This window comes from Grus americana, unplaced genomic scaffold (assembly GCF_028858705.1).
Source record: "Grus americana isolate bGruAme1 unplaced genomic scaffold, bGruAme1.mat scaffold_259, whole genome shotgun sequence".
In the NCBI taxonomy this organism is placed as follows: Eukaryota; Metazoa; Chordata; class Aves; order Gruiformes; family Gruidae; genus Grus; species Grus americana.
The window spans coordinates 35355-52871 of record NW_026561550.1 but is presented as its reverse complement, the minus strand read 5'-3'; the positions used below and the strand labels follow the sequence as shown (position 1 = coordinate 52871).

At 53.6% G+C, this 17517-nt stretch overlaps 1 long non-coding RNA gene across 2 annotated transcripts; it reads left to right on the top strand.

The window, feature by feature from the left end:
• The first annotated feature begins 1184 nt into the window (after positions 1–1184).
• Positions 1185–14039, top strand: LOC129200522 (uncharacterized). 2 transcript variants are annotated; one of them, XR_008574952.1, is made up of 11 exons: positions 1185–1727; positions 2699–2956; positions 3148–3257; positions 11221–11362; positions 11774–11845; positions 12125–12150; positions 12362–12518; positions 12673–12757; positions 13727–13789; positions 13867–13923; positions 14018–14039. It is a non-coding gene; the product is annotated as an uncharacterized LOC129200522 (long non-coding RNA). The 2 variants fall into 2 exon arrangements; XR_008574953.1 differs by lacking the exons at positions 12673–12757; positions 14018–14039 and having other exon boundaries at positions 13867–13906.
• Positions 14040–17517: the final 3478 nt, after the last annotated feature.

Sequence of the window (17517 nt, the reverse complement as noted above, 5' to 3'; positions counted from 1 at the left end):
GGCTGGCAGGTTTCTCATGGGCGCTGGGCCCGGACTTTTGCAGTTTTGAAACTTGAATCTCAAATATGCCTTGAGAGCTGCTAAGACGCATGTTGGAGTTTTTGGATGCCTAAAGGGGCCCTGAGCTGCAGGGTTAGTAGGGCTGTGAATGGGGCCATGGTAGAGGTTTCAGGAAAGACACAGCATTTGGGTCTGGCAGGTTTCGCCTGGGCGCAGAGCTCGGATATTTTCAATATTAACGTCCGAAGGCGGTCAAAGGGCAGAGAGAGCCTGTCCGTCCCACTTTTCATTTTTTGGATGCCTAAAGGATCGTGCAGCTCCAGGGTTAGTAGGGCTGTGAATGGGGCCATGGTAGAGGTTTCAGGACAGACACAGCATTCGTGGCTGGCAGGTTTCGCCTGGGCGCAGGGCCCGGACGTCTGCAGTTTTGATGGGTGGAGGCAGGCGAAGGACAGCGAGCCGCTCCATCGCACGTCGCAGTTTTTGGATGCCTAAAGGAGCGTGCAGCTCCAGGGTTAGTAGGGTTGTGAATGGGGCCATGGTAGAGGTTTCAGGAAAGACACAGCATTCGGGGCTGGCAGGTTTCGCCTGGGAGCAGGGCCTGGACGTTTGCAGTTTTGAGGCTTGAATCATGGAAAATGGCTAAAGAGCTGCTAAGAGGCATGTTGGAGTTTTTGGACACCTAAAGGAGCCGGCAGCTCCAGGGTTAGTAGGGTTGTGAATGGGGATATGGTAGAGGTTTCAGGAAAGACACAGCCTTCGGGGCTGGCAGGTTTCGCCTGGGCGCAGAGCTCGGATGTTTACGATATTGACGTCTGAAGGCGGTCAAAGGGCAGAGAGACTGTCCGTCCCACGTTGCAGTTTTTGGATGCCTAAAGGAGCGTGCAGCTCCTGGCTTAGTAGGCCTGTCAATGGGGCCATGGTTTCAGTAAAGACAGCGCATTCGTGGCTGGCAGGTTTCGCCTGGGAGCAGGGCCAGGACTTTTGCAGTTTTGAAGCTTGAATCTCAAATATGGCTTGAGAGCTGCTAAGACACGGTTGGAGTTTTTGGATGCCTAAAGGAGCGTGCAGCTTTACAGTTAGCAGGGTTGTCAATGGAGCCATGGTAGAGGTTTCAGCAAAGACACAGCATTCGGGGCTGGCAGGTTTCGCCTGGGAGCAGGGCCCGGACATTTGCATTTTCAGGGTTGAATCTCGAAAATGGCTAGAGAGCTGCTAAGATGCCCCTCAAGCCCTGTCCCTCACGCAAACTCCACCCCTGACACTAACTCCGCCCTGATACTTGCCAAGCCCCGCCCCTCATGCAGACTCTGCCCGTCATGCAAACTCCGCCCCGATGCACGCCAAGCCCCGCCCCTTACAGTATCTCCACCCCTCATGCAAACTCCGCCCCTGACATAAACTCCGCCCTTATGCACGCCAAGCACCGCCCCTCACCTAAACTCCGCCCCTGACGCAAACCCCGCCCTCATGCACGGCAAGCCTCGCCCCTCACGCAAACTCCGCCCCCGACGCACGCCAAGCCCCGCCCCTCACGTAGCGCACAGCGCATGCTTGCTCGGTGCTGCCCCCTGGCGACCAAATTTCGGTACTGCAGCGCTAGCGCCGCGCATGCGCAGTGCAGCGCCACGGCCCCTCTCCCGAACCGGCTGCCGGTGTGCAGGGGTTGCTGTGAGCCGAGGGAGGAGCGGAGGCGTCGCCGGGCTGCGGCTGCACGGAGGGAGAAGGTGAGCGGGGCAGCGGGACGGACCGGCGGGTCCCGGGGAAAGCCCCGAGGAGGGCCGTGGCAGCGGTGCCGCTTCCGCGGAGAGGCGGGGGGGGGCGGCGGCGTCCGTGTCACAGAGGGGAGGGGGACTGCCCGGAGCTGTGCGGCAGGTAGTGGGGGTGCGCGCCGTGTCGGAACCGGGCGGGGAGACCGTCCGGAGCCGCGCGGCGGGGGCCGCCCGGAGCCGGCGGGCATCCGCGCCTTTCGGAGCTGGCTGAGGGGAGGCGGGGGGGGGGGTCCAGCCCGGAGCCGCGCTGCGGAGCTCGGGGCTGCTGTCGCGGCTCGGCGGGGCTTTCGGGTGAGTCGGCTTTCGGGTGAGGGCACGGGACGGTGTCCCCGCAGGGTCAGGAAGCGTGGAAGGCTGCCTCCCGCGGCACGCCGGGAGTTGCAGTCTTGGGGCACGCGGCTGCTGGTCGGCCATATTGGCTCCCCGGAGCACGCCGGGAAGTGTAGTCTTACGGCACTCTAATGGCTGCCACGCGGCGCTTGCCAGTGCGTGCCGGGAGGCGTCGTTTTCGCGGACGTGGCTGCCGGACAGCCCGACTTGCTCTCGCAGGAGCGCGAGGTTGGGGTTTTTTTGCCGGTTTCGAGTGGTTTTCTGCAGGCTTCCAGCCGCTCCCGAGCAGCGGTGCGGCCATGCTACGAGAGCGTGCGCGCGCGGTGAGGTGTCGCCCGGTGTCCCGAGACGAGCGCTACCGGTCGGATTCTCCGGAAGCCTGTCCGGCAGCCCCAGGCCGCCCCCGAGCCCTGGCGTGAAGGCGGCAAGCTGGCCCTCGCCTATGCTGCTTTCTTCCTGAACGGGGGTGCTGGTGGCAGCAGCAGCAGTGCGGGGAAAGAGCAGTGTCTCCGGAAGCCCCTGCAGAAGGAGGAGGGTCTCCGGCCAGGGCCGATCTCCGGTAGTAACGGCCACTGCTTTTTCTTTCCCTCTCCCAGGCCGCACTGAGGATGTGGTTGCCCGTCCCTCCCTTGGGGATGCCGTCGACTGCACCCGCCTCGCCTGTGCCTGGCCTGGCTCGCCTCGTGGCATGGGGGCGAAAAGGGACAGGCGGCGGAGCGCTTACCGGCCGTGGACAGGAGCTGCCCTAAGGGAAGCTGGAATGGCCAGAGAAAGGTGAAGAAGAAGAAGAGATGGAAGGCTCTCCGGCCAGCAGCTGCCTCCCGCTGCAGGCAAGAGAGCACCTGCCTCGCCGGGTGAGGAAAGATCCCTCGTTGTGCTCCGCGGCAGGTCAGGCTGCCGACGGGCACCGCAGGGTTGCCACGCGTAACCCAAAGCACGGTGCGGCCGTGTACCGAGCGAGGGAGGGAGGGAGGCGGGGAGGCAGGCTACTCATCTAGGCAGACTCGTCTCCTCGGAGCTGTAAGACACCCGTGTATTCTCTTAGGCGGAGGACAGCCGAGCGACCGGAGTGACAGCAAAGGAAAGGCGGAGAGCGGGAGAAAGAAGCGTCTGTGCTGGCAAGCTCTCCCGGCAGCGCCGAGAGCCAGAGCTGTGGTGAGTCCTGGGCCCACGGGGCCCCATCGCCTCTCCTCTGCGTCGCGGGCCCTCCTCTGCCCCCCTCGCTTTCCCACCCCGCTGTGGGGTTTTTTGGTTTGCTTTCTGCTCCCCGCTATGTTCTTTTTCCATCTCGCTCTGACGGGCTGCCTGTCCCCACCTTTTTTAGGTCCTCGCTGTCTCTGCCCTGTAGCCCGTGGCTATTGTTTCCTTCTCTGTCTCCCCCTGTCTCTCTGTCCGGCCCCCAGCCACTGTTTCTGCATTCCTCCCCCTCGGTCCTGTAGCCCGTCGGTATTTCTGCCGTCTCTGGCTCTCTCTTTCCGGCTCCTCGTTCCTGTTGTTCGAGGTCTTCCTTCTTGGCTCCGTAGCGAGTCATCGTGAGTCTCTCTCTCTCTTTCTCCGTCCCTCTTGAGCCTCTTCCCTGCCCCTCGTTTTGAAGGCCCGCCTCTCTGTCCCGGCACCCGTCGCTACGGTTCCTTTTCTCCGTTTTTTTTTTAATATGAAACAGGGTCAGATAATTGTTGATGAGTGGGACTTTGCATACTCCTTTAGGTAGCTTTTCGTACTGAACCTTAGATCAGTTACAAAACTTAATCTTTGTGCAGTTTACGCGTTTTGTAGCATCTGTGGCAGAAACAACTACAAAGACATTTATCCTGTAGGTAAGCTGAAAATAAAAATGCGGTTTCTCACCTGATTTTTCTTTCGGAGGAACGCTCGCCCCCAGCGGCTGGTTTTTTTGCTAGTGTTGTCGGGGGGAAGGAACGGTGGCGCTTGCCTGGTTTCTTCCCCTAGCCAGGGACCTGAAACTTTGTTTTCCTCAGCTGTTTCACTAGAAATTTACAAGTGTCGGTGGTCAACAGTGGCAGAGAATTGGGTGGCGTTTTCAATTTCAAAGGGAAGGAACATGTTGATGTTAATTCTGTTACCAAAAGTGAGGTACCAGCTGCTTCCTCTTTCTAGATCTTCTCTCCTTTCGCCGTCCTCCCCGAGGGGTAACGTGGCCACGCCGTATACCTTTTCTGTTCTGGTACCATTCGTTTGATACGCAGGAGCGCTGTGAAATAAATAGAAGGGCTACGGACAGACATCTGCCATCGTTGCGACTGCCTTAAATCGTGTATTTGTCCCTTTAGCCCGTCATTTCCTTTCCACTCAGTTGAGTTACGTGCAGCATTAGGTTCCAGTCGAGAGCGGTGCCGCCGAACAACGCTCTTGGAGCGTGTGCGGAGGAGGGCGACCGAGATGGCGAGAGGTCTCCAAGGCAAGACTTAGGGGGAGCAGCTGAGGTCACTTGGTTTGTTCAGCTTGGAGAAGGGAAGGCCGAGGGGTGACCTCATTGCAGTCTACACCTTCCTCGAGGGGGACGGCGGAGGGGGAGGCGCTGACCTCCGCTCTCTCCGGTGACCGGCACTAGGACCCAAGGAAACGGGACGAAGCTGCGTCAGGGAAAGTTCAGACCGGACGTTGGGAAAAGGCTTTTCACTGAGAGGGCGGTCAGTCACGGAACAGGCTCCCCAGGGAAGCGGTCGCAGCCACCGAGCCTGTCAGGAGTTCAAGGAGCGTCTGAACGATGCTCTTAGTCGCACGGTTTAGTTTTAGGTAGTCCCGCGTGGAGCGGGGGCTTGGTCTCGGTGATCCGTATGGGTCCCTTCCAACTTGAGATACTCTATGATTCTGTGAAATCTTCTGGGTTAGAAACGACCTTATTGTAATAGAGAATTCGCTGAACGTGGCTTTGTGCAAGGACTGTCGTCTTAGAATATCTTCCCCCCCCCCCAGATATGAGAAAAGCTCTGTCCAGAGATATGGAGACGAAATCAGTTGTACCTCATCCTGTGACACCGGAAGACATTGAGTAACTGTAAGCTGTGATGCTCAGTGAAATTACTAAGAGCGTTAAGTTTCCCGTGCCTTTGCTTTCACTCTCCCATTCTCTTGTCTTGTGGCATGTCGCATTTTTTGAGGCCGTGGAAGCGACATCAGGAGCGATGGGTTGTCAGAACCAGGTCCTCCTGCCTGTCGCTGGTTTTGCTTACCTTCGCCGTCTCTGTGTACCAGTCTGCATCTCTCTCTGTGTTCCTCAATCCCTGTCCTCTTTTCTCTGTTCTACTTTGTTTCACTGCGTATGTCCCGTTCCCTGTCCCACCTTTATCCTTCCTTCCTTCTTCCTCGCCTTTTTCTTTGTCCTTTTGTCCTGCTCCCTGACCCTGTTTCTCGCTCCATCTGACCGTCCTTTTCCTGGCACCTTTGTGTCTCTGCTCCTTGCCCCCGTCTTTCTCTCCCCTCTGCCCAGTCCTCGTCTCCCTCTTTTGTCTCTCTGTCCTCCTTCTGCCTCTGCCCCTCTGTCCTGCTCCTCTTTTTCTCATTCTGCCCCAGCGTCCCGCTCCCCGGTCCTCTTTCCCTCTGTTGCTCTCTCCTTTTATCTCTCCTTCTCCCTGCTCCCCAGCCCGGTTCTCTCACGCTTCCGCTTCCTTTTTTTATTCTCTGTTGCTCTGTCCTGCTCCCCGTGCCACTGTCCCTCGCCGTACCTCTCGGTCCGGCTCCCTGCCCTTATTCTCTTTTCCTCCCTCGCCGTGGCGCTGCCCGCCCAGGGTCGTTTCTGCCTCTCTGTCCCACTCCCCGTCCTTGTTTGTCGGTCGCCGTCCCGCTGCCTCTCTTCCTGCCGCTTCTTCCTCCCTCTCTGTCAGGCTCCCTGTCCCCGTCCTTCACTCGCCGTCCCTTTCCTTGCCTCGTGCTTTCTCGCTCGCCGCCCGCCCCCATCCACCTGGCTGCCCCTTTTCTCCTCTCTTCTAGCGTCCTGCAGCTGGCTCCTCGGTTTTGGCGGCAGCCTGCACATAGCAGCCCAGCTCTCCAGCAGCCTGACGGACCGACCGTGTGTCTGTTCCACGCCGGACTGGCGAGCGTGGCTCTGGGTAGGACAGCCGAGGTGCCTCAGGGCCGGGCCCCGAGCCCCAGTGCGGAGTCTCTCCCGGGACCGGCTCTGTGTGTGACTGAATAAATGCTTGTGGTCTCTTTTGCCGTGCCGGCTGCATTGGCGCTTCCTTTGCGGGGGGCGAGGGGCCGTGATGGAGGGCAGGGGAGGAGGTGTGGGGGGGTCAGGCGATGGTCCCCTGTTCCTGCGGGGCTCCAGCTGTGGGTTGGGGCTGGAGGAGCCCCAGGTGCGGGCAGTGAGGCTGATGGCCACGGCCCCTCCCCGGAACGGGCTGCCGGCAGCCAGTGTGCAGGGGCTGCTGTGAGCCGAGGGAGGAGCGGAGGCGTCGCCGGGCTGCGGCTGCACGGAGGGAGAAGGTGAGCGGGGCAGCGGGACGGACCGGTGGGTCCCGGGGAAAGCCCCGAGGAGGGCGGCGGCGCCTCCAAGGAGGAGTGAGGGGGCGGCGGGGTCCGGGTCAGAGGCACGGAGCAGGAGCGGGGGGGGGGGGGGGGGGGGGGCTGCCCGGAGCCGTGTGGTGGGTGGGGGGGTCTGCGCCGTGTCGCAGCCCGGCGGCGAGACCGTCCGGAGCCGGGCGGCGAGGGTTGCCCGGAGCCGGCGGGCGTCCGCGCCGTGCCAGAGCTTGCGGGGGGGTGGGGGTGGGGTGGGGGGTGCTGGCTGGCGGTCCAGCCCGGAGCTGCGCTGCGGAGCTCGGTGCTGCTATCGCGGCTCCGCGGGGATTTCGGTGAGTTGGTGCGAGGGAATGGGACAGTGTCCCCGCAGGGTCAGGAAGCGTGGAAGGCTGCCTCCCGCAGCACGCTGGGAGCTGTAGTCTTACGGCACTCGGCTGACATGTGGTGTTTGCCAGTGCGTGCCGGCAGGTGTTGTTTCCCCTTTTGGAAAAGGCTGTCTGCCTCTCACCTCAACAAAAATGCTCCAGCTCTGGTTAGCCCACACAGCTGCTCCCAGCTGCAGCACCTCCCCTGTAGCCTGTCCCATAGCCACAGACTGCTGCCTGACCCTGTCTTCATGTTAGCATGCTGGCCCTCAAAGATAGTTTATTGCACCATAAATGCTGGTGTCATTAGCATCAGTTTGGAGAAAACAGTGGCGTCTCCAAAAGCTCCTCCAGAAGAAGGGGTTGCTGCTTCAGGAGAGCTACAGTCATCACTGTGGATGAGAGTTGCTGGTTGTTTCCCTCTCCCAGAAGCAGCGGTGAGGGCTCAGTTGTTGGTTCCTCTCTGGGGGTGTTGTTTGCTGCATCTGCCTCAGGTTTGTGTGGGTTGCCTTTGGCCTCCTTCTCCTAGAGGCACAGGCAAAAAAGGATAGCTGGACACTTACTGGCCGCAGAGAGGAGCTGCTGCGGCCCAAGCCAGAGGCCAGAAAAAGGCAACGCAGCTGAAGAATAAAATAAAGGGGATCCAGCTGGCAGCTTCATTAAAGAAACAGAGGAGGGGGACCTCCTGCAGGCAGGAGACCATCTCTCTGGATTAAGAACACCACCTCTTAGCACAGTCCTTGGCAGATCCGATCTCTAACGTGCGCCCCACCATCAAAATTCCTCCTTTAGACGAATAGCGTAACATCCTCTGCGTAGAGAGACGTTACCCCCCAGAGAGTCGGACTCGGCAGTTTTGTCTTAACCATGCTTTTGCGGGAAATCGGACTAAATGTAACACAACTAATCCTATTAAATCTCGCTCGAGCCGGGCCCGGAGGGGACCAAAGGCATCGGGAGTATTTCGGTCGCGTAGCAACAAAGCTTATAAAGTACTTCCACCGCGTCGGGGAGGAATTCGCACTCTAGGATTGGTAATTGCGGATTTACAAATTCTCCCGAAAACTGTAGAAGTTCCCATCTGGCATCGCACCTTTTTAACTCGCGTTAAAAGGACCGATACCCCATTAATAGAAAAGCCCTCGGGATTTCATTCTTTTCTCCGACGGTTCGTACCATCTTTAGGGGTGACTGAACTGGAAAAAGCGATTTTAAACATATCAGGAGAAATTGAAAAACCGGCAAATTGAAATTGCAGAACTCTCAAAAATTACCCTCCAAAATTGTATGGCCTTAGATACGACGTTAGCATCACAAAGTGGAGTTCACACAACGCTAAATGCGAGTCGTCGCACGCGTATAGATCATTCAGGGGAATTATTGACTGACGTACATAAAATCTGTGCAATTAGTTCTCAAATGCGACAAGTACAAAAAGACGATACATCTCGGGGTTTTACCGATACTGTGTCGGGGTTGACTTCCCGGGTTCCTGATCCATCTGTGCGGCTCAAAAAGGCCCTTGCTGTAGCAGCCTTAGCGATCGTAGGGATTGTACACGTAATAGCAATTTTTCAATCTTGTATAACCTGTTTTTCTAGTACAGTAGCAAAATGGCAAGGAGCTCGAGGATATAAATAATTGCAGGGATGCAATAAAAACAAACGGAGGGAACTGTAAAAAATATAGAAGCCTAGCTAGAAGAAAACTTATGCTAACTAGAAAGCTGCTTAAGGTCTAGAACTGTTTTAAAGCCTATAATCATGGGAAAGGGGTTTCTAATCAAGGTAATAGATAACGAAGCTAACCGACCCCAGCAGCGTACAGTGCCGCTGCGTTCCTCGTACGGTCCCCACCCAACCGGACAATAGGCCCGGGAACATTAATCTTACAAAGTAAGTTGTTACAGACAGGCGCATCCGCAGCAAGGATACCGCGCACGCCTGCAAGAAGAGGGCCATCCGGCGGACACGGGTGCGTGACCACCGGCGACCGCCAGAGACCCCCGAGGACTGCCGACTCAAATCACCGAGCGTGCGTGACGGGGAGGAGAATATGGAAATGAATTCTAAGAAATGATTATCATAGGACTGCCTTTTCTTGGAAAATAATGGATACGTATATTTTGATTCTGTAGACCCTGCGTCTCGGTAACCACCGGACGCACGTTTGGCGGAGCCGTTTCCCCCGTGCATCCGGCGCTGTAGTAAAGCAAACCTAGGGTAACTCACCTCTGGTAGATTTAACAAATCTGTTTCCCTCTCCCTATTTTTTATTCCTCCCTCTGTACCCACTCACTGTTTAAATTTTTATGTTTCCTTCTCTTCAGCTCCCTGTCCCTTTTTTAATATTTCTGTGTTTCTTGTATCCCATCAGTTTTTAAATTTTCTTTCCACATTGTCCTCTACCCGTCTTCCCGTCCCTACGTTTTATTTCTTGTACTCAGTTGCTTGTTAAAATTCCTTCTACATCTCTCTGTCTCCCTTTCTTGATTTTTTAAAATTGTTTTCTATGTTCCTTATAGGCCATTGCTATTTAACTTCTCTTTCAACAACTCCATATATCCATCTCCCTTTCCCTAAATTTTAATTCATCCTTTTGTTCCGTATACCCTGCCGCTTTTTAAATTTTCTTTCAATGTTTCCTTCTATTCTCATCCCCATTCCTACTTTTTTCTTCTTTCTGACCTTTCTTGTAGCCTATCGCTTTTAAAAATTTCTACGTCTCCCTCTATCCGACTCCTGGTCTCTATTTTTTAATGCTTCCTTCTGTGCCCTGCACAGGATCGCTGTAAGAATTTTCAATGTCTCCATTTATTTAGTTTCCCATACTCGGTCCATTTTTTTTGTCACATACATCGTTGATTTTTAGTTTTGCGCACGTGCTATTTTCCCCCGTTCTTATTTTATTCTCATCTTTCCTTAAAGCTGTCGCATTTAAAATTTTCTTTCTACGTCTAAGCTTATTTGCTTTGATGTCCCTATTTTTTGTTTTCCCATCTGCCCTATACCTCCTTGCTTTTAAAATTTTTTCAACGTCCACTTTAACCAATTCTGCCTTATTTGTTTCTCATCCGTCCTGTACCCCGTTGCTTTTGAAATTTTCTTCCTACGTCTCTCCGTATTTTTCTCCCTATTCTTGTTTTGTAACTTTTCCTTTTCTTTCCTTAATGCCCCTGCTTTTATCATTTGCTTCCTCTGTGTGTCTCTATCACCCTACCCTTATTTTTATTTTGTCGTGTCTTTCCTTAATGCCTTTGCTTTTAAAATTTTCTGTTTACTTTAACCCATTCGCTGTCTTTATTTTTAATTTTTTTCCCATGTGTTCTGAACACTGTCGCTTTTTCCATTTTCATTCCACATCTACTTTTATCAAGCTCCCTATCCATATTATTAAATTTATTGACGTCCGTCACGTACCCCGTCGCCTCTTAAATAGTATTTCCTTGTCAGCATCTATTTTTTACCATATCCTCATTTTAAATTTTTTTCTTGCCTGGCTTAATGCCATCCCTTATTACGTTTTCTTTCTGTGACAATTTTTACATTGACGTCTGTTTTTTTATTGTTTTCTTGTCTTTCCCATACTCCGTCACTCTCCAAATTTTCTGTTTAAGTTCCTATATCTAGTTTTTCGTCCCATTTTTATTTTTTCTCCTGCATTTCCTGTACCGCAACTTTTAAAACTGCGTTTCTGCGCGTGCCAGTTTTGGACGGGATAGGATTAGTTTCCGTCACGGTAGCCGGTACGGGGCTACATTTCGGATTCACGCCAAAAACAGCATCCATACTACGGCGGCGCTTTAATTATCGCTGATATTTTGTTAATATTGCCGATATTTTGTTCTAGCTACTTGCCTGTTCGTAAGGGTGTTTTGCAGCATTTCTGATGCATATTTTTAATTTTCTATGGTTTTCTGGCACCTTCTCTCCTTTGGGACTCATCTAGTTCCGTTAAGGGAGTCAGTCGGAGAGACTGTCGAGGTTAGCTGACAATTTACAGTAAGTAATTTACTCTTCAGTCAGAGATATTTTTGAGAAGGGCTTCTCACAGGGTCTATTCCGGCTTTGTCATTGGGTCTTATCCAGAACATAGTTCCGGTAGAAGTTAGGCGGTACATGCGGTCTCGCTCAAAACGACGCGTAAGCCTGGAGCATTTTGGGGTTTTTATAGTAAACTAACAGACATAATTTTCAACAACAAGATTGTCATTGCATTTAATTAACTACTGTGCAACAACATTTAGCATACCATTTATCTTTTGCTGTATACAGCCCAGAAAAATCAAAACTAATTACATACCCAGTCACATCATCAATACGATAGATGGAGTCGCAGTAAAAGAGCGGGTATCATTGTTTCCAGCAAGAGCCGCTTTCTCTATTCAGCACTTAGCACACCATAAACTCAAGACAGGTAAGAAAATCCACCGCTGCCTCTCTGGCCGCTTTTAAGCCTTGTGGTGGTCAGCCCCTCCCCTTTCCCAGGGGCTGGTGGGAAGGATAGTGGGCGGGGCCCGGGGTATATGAACCGCAGGCCTCTGCCAGGGAGCTCAATCTGTTTCCAGGCTTCTCTGGTATCAGAGCTATGCTGGTCCTTCAGTCAATGGCAGCTTTAGCATCAGTTTGGCTTTTTGGGTAGATGCATCCGAGATAAGAGTCTCGGGACCGGTCAAGGTTAAGCAGTGTATTTAATAGAAAGTATGCTTTATGCAGATTTGGTGGGGTTTTTCATTTATTATTTTTTAGGTCAGTATTTTTACATTGAGCATTCAGAGGTTTGTAAGATCATTTAATAACATGTATTTCTTTTTTTTTTTTTTCCTAGGTCCATTGCATTTTAGTGGAATTCCTGATTTTACAGAAGATGGAACCTTGGGGTTTTTTCTCCAGTTTTCCTGTAAGCTATGTAAGATGCCAGTAGTATTTCTGTTAATAGGACCGACGATGAGATTATCTAGCAAGGATTAGGGTCAGCATCTTGTACGTATTTGTTCACAGAGTTTTAGTATTTCTGAAGAAAGCAGCAGGGATGTAAGGTATAGCGTCTTTCAGGCTACAGGACAGCTCGCCGCTTTTCCCGATTGCCCACGGAGTACCACGTTGTTCCTAGAACCTTTGAGGCTCGCTGCAGGCTTCTTGTAGATTATAAGCATCGGGACTTTGTTTTGTTTTGCAGGCTCATAGCTCACGGGAAGATAGAAGGTAAGAGTCGTCTGCAGAACGTAGGGTAAGGCTTTGAGGAGCGGCCGACACGGGGGGTTTGGGGGGCGCAAATACAAGGAGAGAGCTGTCAGGAAGGAGCGGGGCTCCTTCTCAGAGTTCAGGAGAAGTGAAGGAGTTTCTAAAGTTTTGGGACTGAGGGACAGTTGTGAAAGAGGAGGGCTCATCACCCATTCTCAGGTAAGTTTTACAGTTGGATTCGGGTGCCACCGAGGTCTATTCTAGCTCAGTCGCATCGCAGCCGACCGGAGGCACGACGATCCCGAGATGTGCGGCGTAAGTTATCCAGCCCTCGGCATGGCCATAAGCGGAGCTGAATGTCAGAAGAGTCTCATCTTGTGAAGCATGGGGTAGGTTAAAATATATCTTCCTCAACTATGAAGTCTCTGCTTCCCTGTACCTTCTGCTTCCTTTATTCCCTGACTTAATTTTTGCATCCATCCCTTCACCGTCCATCTGGATGTCACAGTTACTTAGAGACACAGACTAGGCATTTATTTCCAGCGCAGGCTCGAGCGACCGTATTCCCTGGAATTTCACGGTGAAGAGGATGTGTATCAACTGCGCTTGTAACGGTCTCCAGCCGGGGGTCTGTCTTTTATCATGGTCCTGACACAAAGCTTCTTCTATTTTCTAGTTTTACCTTTTTCTGTAAGCGAACGATGAGGCTTTCTCTAGTACCGGTCACAGCAGTTATGTTCTCTTGTTCTTGGAAGCATTTAGGGTTAGCGTAGAGGAGAGGGCTGTCTGGGAGCAGTTCCATTTGGGCAGGCAAAGGGAGCGGGTTGCTCATCGGCACGATGCTAGACCGGGCAGGGCAGTTCCAGCCTGTGTTATGTCTGTGTGTCTTGTCGTGTGTGTCTCAGCCCTTCCTCGGGTCTTAATGCCCTCTTTGCGCTCAAGGGGCACGGCGTGCTTCTCGGTTGCCATCCCTAGGCTCTCGGACGCCTCCGCTCATCAGCGTAGCGCCAGTCAGGCGCTTCTTTGCTTGCCTTGCAAGCTTACGGCGTGGATCGTTCTTGCATCTCGGAAGCTTCCGGCGGGTCCTCTTTTTGCAGCCTAATCCTAGGCCGCATCGGGAGCTCTGCTCTCCAGCCGTCCATTCTCAGGGACTGAGACTTCTTCTCTGCGTCGTTACGTTCTTAGGTCTTGAAGAGAGGCTTCTTGCCGCATCCCTCGCCCTGGTTTTGACGGTAACTTCTTACAACTGGCTATCACAGTCCATTCTTTTCTGGGGTTGCCATAGAGCTTCTACGCCCGGGCGTCACGCCCTGTAGGTCATCTTGTTGGGCAGCCTCTCCGGTCCGGGAGTCATTCCTCTCGCTGAGAGTTTTCTCTCATTTGTGATTTGTGTTGTTTGTAGCACTCTGTGTAGCATTGATCCCTGTGCGTGTGTGTCTTGGGCGTGGAGCTGCTCTGCCCAGGGTTGTCGAGTCCAGGGTTAGGCGGAATAGCAATAGAAGTGTACGGTTAGTGTGTCAGTATGGCTAGTCTGGAATTGTTTGGCTCTCACTCGGCATCTGGCTGACTTGTTTAATTATTTTGGGGTTTTTTTCAGATGCAGAGAGAGAGGAAGCGCACCAAAGAGCAGCACAGGAGGGGAGCAGAGCGCCGTAAGGAGGTGCGTCCACCGGTGGTGTCGGAGGGAAGGTGTGGCTGGTGGCGATATGAGTACATTCAGATTTTTGTATTTTGAAGGTGCAAAGCTGGATATTGACCCCTTAGGATACAGACACGGGAGGTGACTTGGGCCAGGTGAGCGGCGACTAGCGGGCTGAAGTACAGCTGTTATTTTTCTGGTGTTGCATTGCTGGTTAAGATATAGGTATCCATTGTTTATTTTTCCTAGGTGGGGTGCAAGGATGGCACCCCAAAATGATGGAGGCCAGGTGAGCAAGCATCTGAGGTAAAGGAGGGGGAGATGAGAATCAGTGTGGGAGGCTGTGCTGGGCAGTGTCTCAGCACGTGCCTCTCGCTTGATTTTTGGCAGGTGCCGCAGGGAGCCTCGGAGGGGCGAAGCCACGTGCCGACGAGCATTCTGAGAAGGTGAGGTGCTTGTCAGTGTCTAATAGCAAAGCAGTATATGGCAACTTGTTTGAGCATTTCCCTCTGGTTTTGCAGGTGCTGTGCGGCCACCTTTGTGACCGGATGGCCATTTGAGGTGAGCTGGAAGAACGGTGAGGGCGGTTGTGGGAGCGGTGACTTCTGACAAACGTAGGAGTAATTTTGTGTCTCTTGGCATCTTAGGTGCCACGAGGGATGACAGCTGCAGGGTCAGTCTCTGGACCGAGCAGGTGAGCAGAAAGACACGGTGCTTCTGAGGAGGGGGGTGTTGTGGGCAAGGTTGGTGTTGACTGGTGCGATGCTGACTGACGGTACTGCTTTGGTGTGGTTTTCTGTTTGTTTTTCCTGTAGATGAAGAAGAGGCACCGGGCAACTGCAGGAAGATCCCAGTTAGCTGATGTGCTATGCGCATATTGTTTGTTGCGGATGGTTTGAGATCCCCGGCCGTCTGCGAGCTAAGTTGAGGGACTGTGGCCGGGGAGGGAGCGGGCTGAGGAGGGGGCAAGTTTGGGGGTTGCAGGGGAGGGGTTTTATGGTTAGCATAGGGGAGAGGGCTGTCTGGGAGGAGTCCCATTTAGGCAGGCAAAGGGAGCGGGTTGCTCATCAGCATGATGCTAGACCGGGCAGGGCAGTTCCAGCCTGTGTTTGCGGTGTTGTGTGTCTTGTCCTGTGTGTCTCAGCCCTTCCTCGGGTCTCAACGCCCTCTTTGCGCTCAAGGGGCATGGCGTGCTTCTCGGTTGCCATCCCTAGGCTCTCGGACGCCTCCGCTCATCAGCGTAGCACCAGTCAGGCGCTTCTTTGCTTGCCTTGCAAGCTCACGGCGTGGATCGTTCTTGCGTGTCGGAAGCTTCCGGCGGGTCCTCTTTTTGCAGCCTAGTCCTAGGCTGCATCGGGAGCTCTGCTCTCCAGCCGTCCATTCTCAGGGACCGAGGCTTCTTCTCTGCGTCGTTACATTCTTAGGTCTTGAAGAGAGGCTTCTTGCCGCATCCCTCGCCCTGGTTTTGACAGTAGCTTCTTACAACTGGCTATCACAGTCCATTCTTTTCTGGGGTTGCCATAGAGCTTCTGCGCCCCGTGCGTCATGCCCTGTAGGTCATCTTGTTGGGCAGCCTCTCCGGTCCGGGAGTCATTCCTCTCGCTGAGAGTTTTCTCTCATTTGTGATTTGTGTTGTTTGTAGCATTCTGTGTAGCGTTGATCCCTGTGCATGTGTGTCTTGGGCGTGGAGCTGCTCTGCCCAGGGTTGTCGAGTCCAGGGTTAGGCGGAATAGCAATAGAAGTGTACGGTTAGTGTGTCAGTATGGCCAGTCTGGAATTGTTTGGCTCTCACTCGGCATCTGGCTGACTTGTTTAATTATTTTGGGTTTTTTTTTTTTCAGATGCAGAGAGAGAGGGGAAGCGCACCAAAGAGCAGCGCAGGAGGGGAGCAGAGCGCCATAAGGAGGTGGGTTGGCCAGTGGAGTCGGAGGGAAGGTGTGGCTGGTGGCGATATGACTCCATTAATATTTGTGTGTGTCTTTTTATTTTGAAGGTGCAAAGCTGGATATTGACCCCTTAGGATACAGACATGGGAGGTGACTTGGGCCAGGTGAGCGGCGACTAGCAGGCTGAAGTACAGCAGTTATTTTTCCGGTGTTGCATTGCTGGTTAAGGTACAGGGACCCTTTGTTTGTGTTTTCTAGGTGGGGCGCAAGGACGGCAGCCCAAAACGATGGAGGCCAGGTGAGCAAGCATCTGAGGTCAAGGAGGGGGAGGTAGGAATTGGTGCGGGCAAGCCGCAGTTTTGGGCAGTGTCTCAGCACGTGCCTCTTGCTTTATTTTTTGGCAGGTGCCGCAGGGAGCCTCGGAGGGGCGAAGCCGCGTGCCGACGAGCGTTCCGAGAAGGTGAGGCGCTTGTCAGTGTCTAATAGCAAAGCGCTATACGGCACCTAGTTTGAGCATTTCCCTCTGGTTTTGCAGGTGCTGTGTGGCCACCTTTTGGACCGGATGTCCGTTTGAGGTGAGCTGGAGGAACAGCGAGGGCGATTGTGGGAGCGGTGACTTCTGACAAACGTAGGAGTAATTTTGTGTCTCTTGGCCTCTTAGGGGCCACGAGGGATGACGGCTGCAGGGGTCAGTCTCTGGACCGAGCAGGTGAGCGGAGAGACACGGTGCTTCTGAGGAGGGGGGTGTTGTGGGCAAGGTTGGTGTTGACTGGTGCGATGCTGACTGATGGCACTGCTTTGTTTGTTTTGGTGATGTGTTTACTTTAGGTGAAGAGGGTCCAGACGACTGCAGGAAGATCCCAGTTAGTCAATGCACGATGCGCATGTTGTTTGTTGTGGATGGATTCAGATCCTCGGCCCTCTGAAAGCTAAGTTGAGGGACTATGGCTGGGGAGGGAGCAGGCCGAGGAGGGGGCAAGTTCGGGGGTCGCAGGGGAGATGTGTTGCGGTTAGCGTAGGGGCAAGAGCTGTCTGGCAGCGGTCCCCTTGGGTGGGCAAAGGGAGCGGCTTACTTGTCAGCATAATACTAGGCTGTGTTGGGCAGGGCAGTTCCAGCCTGTGTCTGTGGTATGTTTGTTGTGTGTCTTGTCTTCTGTGTCTTAGCCCTTCCTCGGGTCTCAACGCCCTCTTTGCGCTCAAGGGGCATGGCATGCTTCTCAGGCGCCATCCCTAGGCTCTCAAACACCTGTATTCATCGGTGTAGCGCCAATGGGGCACTGCTTTGCTTGCCTAGCAAGCTTACGGCGTGGATCGTTCTTGTGTGTCGGAAGCTTCCGGCGGGTCCTTTTCTTGCAGCCTAGTCCTAGGCCGTATCGGGAGCTCTGCTCTCCAGCTGTCCGTTCTCAGGGACCGAGGCTTCTTCTCTGCATCGTTACATTCTTAGGTCTTGAAGAGAGGCTTCTTGCCGCATCCCTCGCCCTGGTTTTGACGGTAACTTCTTACAACTGGCTATCACAGTCCATTCTTTTCTGGGGTTGCCATAGAGCTTCTGTGCCCGGGCATCACGCCCTGTAGGTCATCTTGTTGGGCAGCCTCTCTGGTCTGGGAGTCATTCCTCTCGCTGAGAGTTTTCTCTCATTTGTGATTTGTGTTGTTTGTAGCACTCTGTTTAGTGTTGATCCCTGTGTGTGTGTGTCTTGGGTGTGGAGCTGCTCTGCCCAGGGTTGTCGAGTCCAGGGTTGGGTGGAAGAGCAAGAAGAGGGTCCAGTTAGTGTGTCAGTATGGCTAGTCTGGAATTGTTTGGTGCTCATTCAGCATCTGGCTGACTTGTTTAATTATTTTGGGGTTTTTTTTTTCCAGATG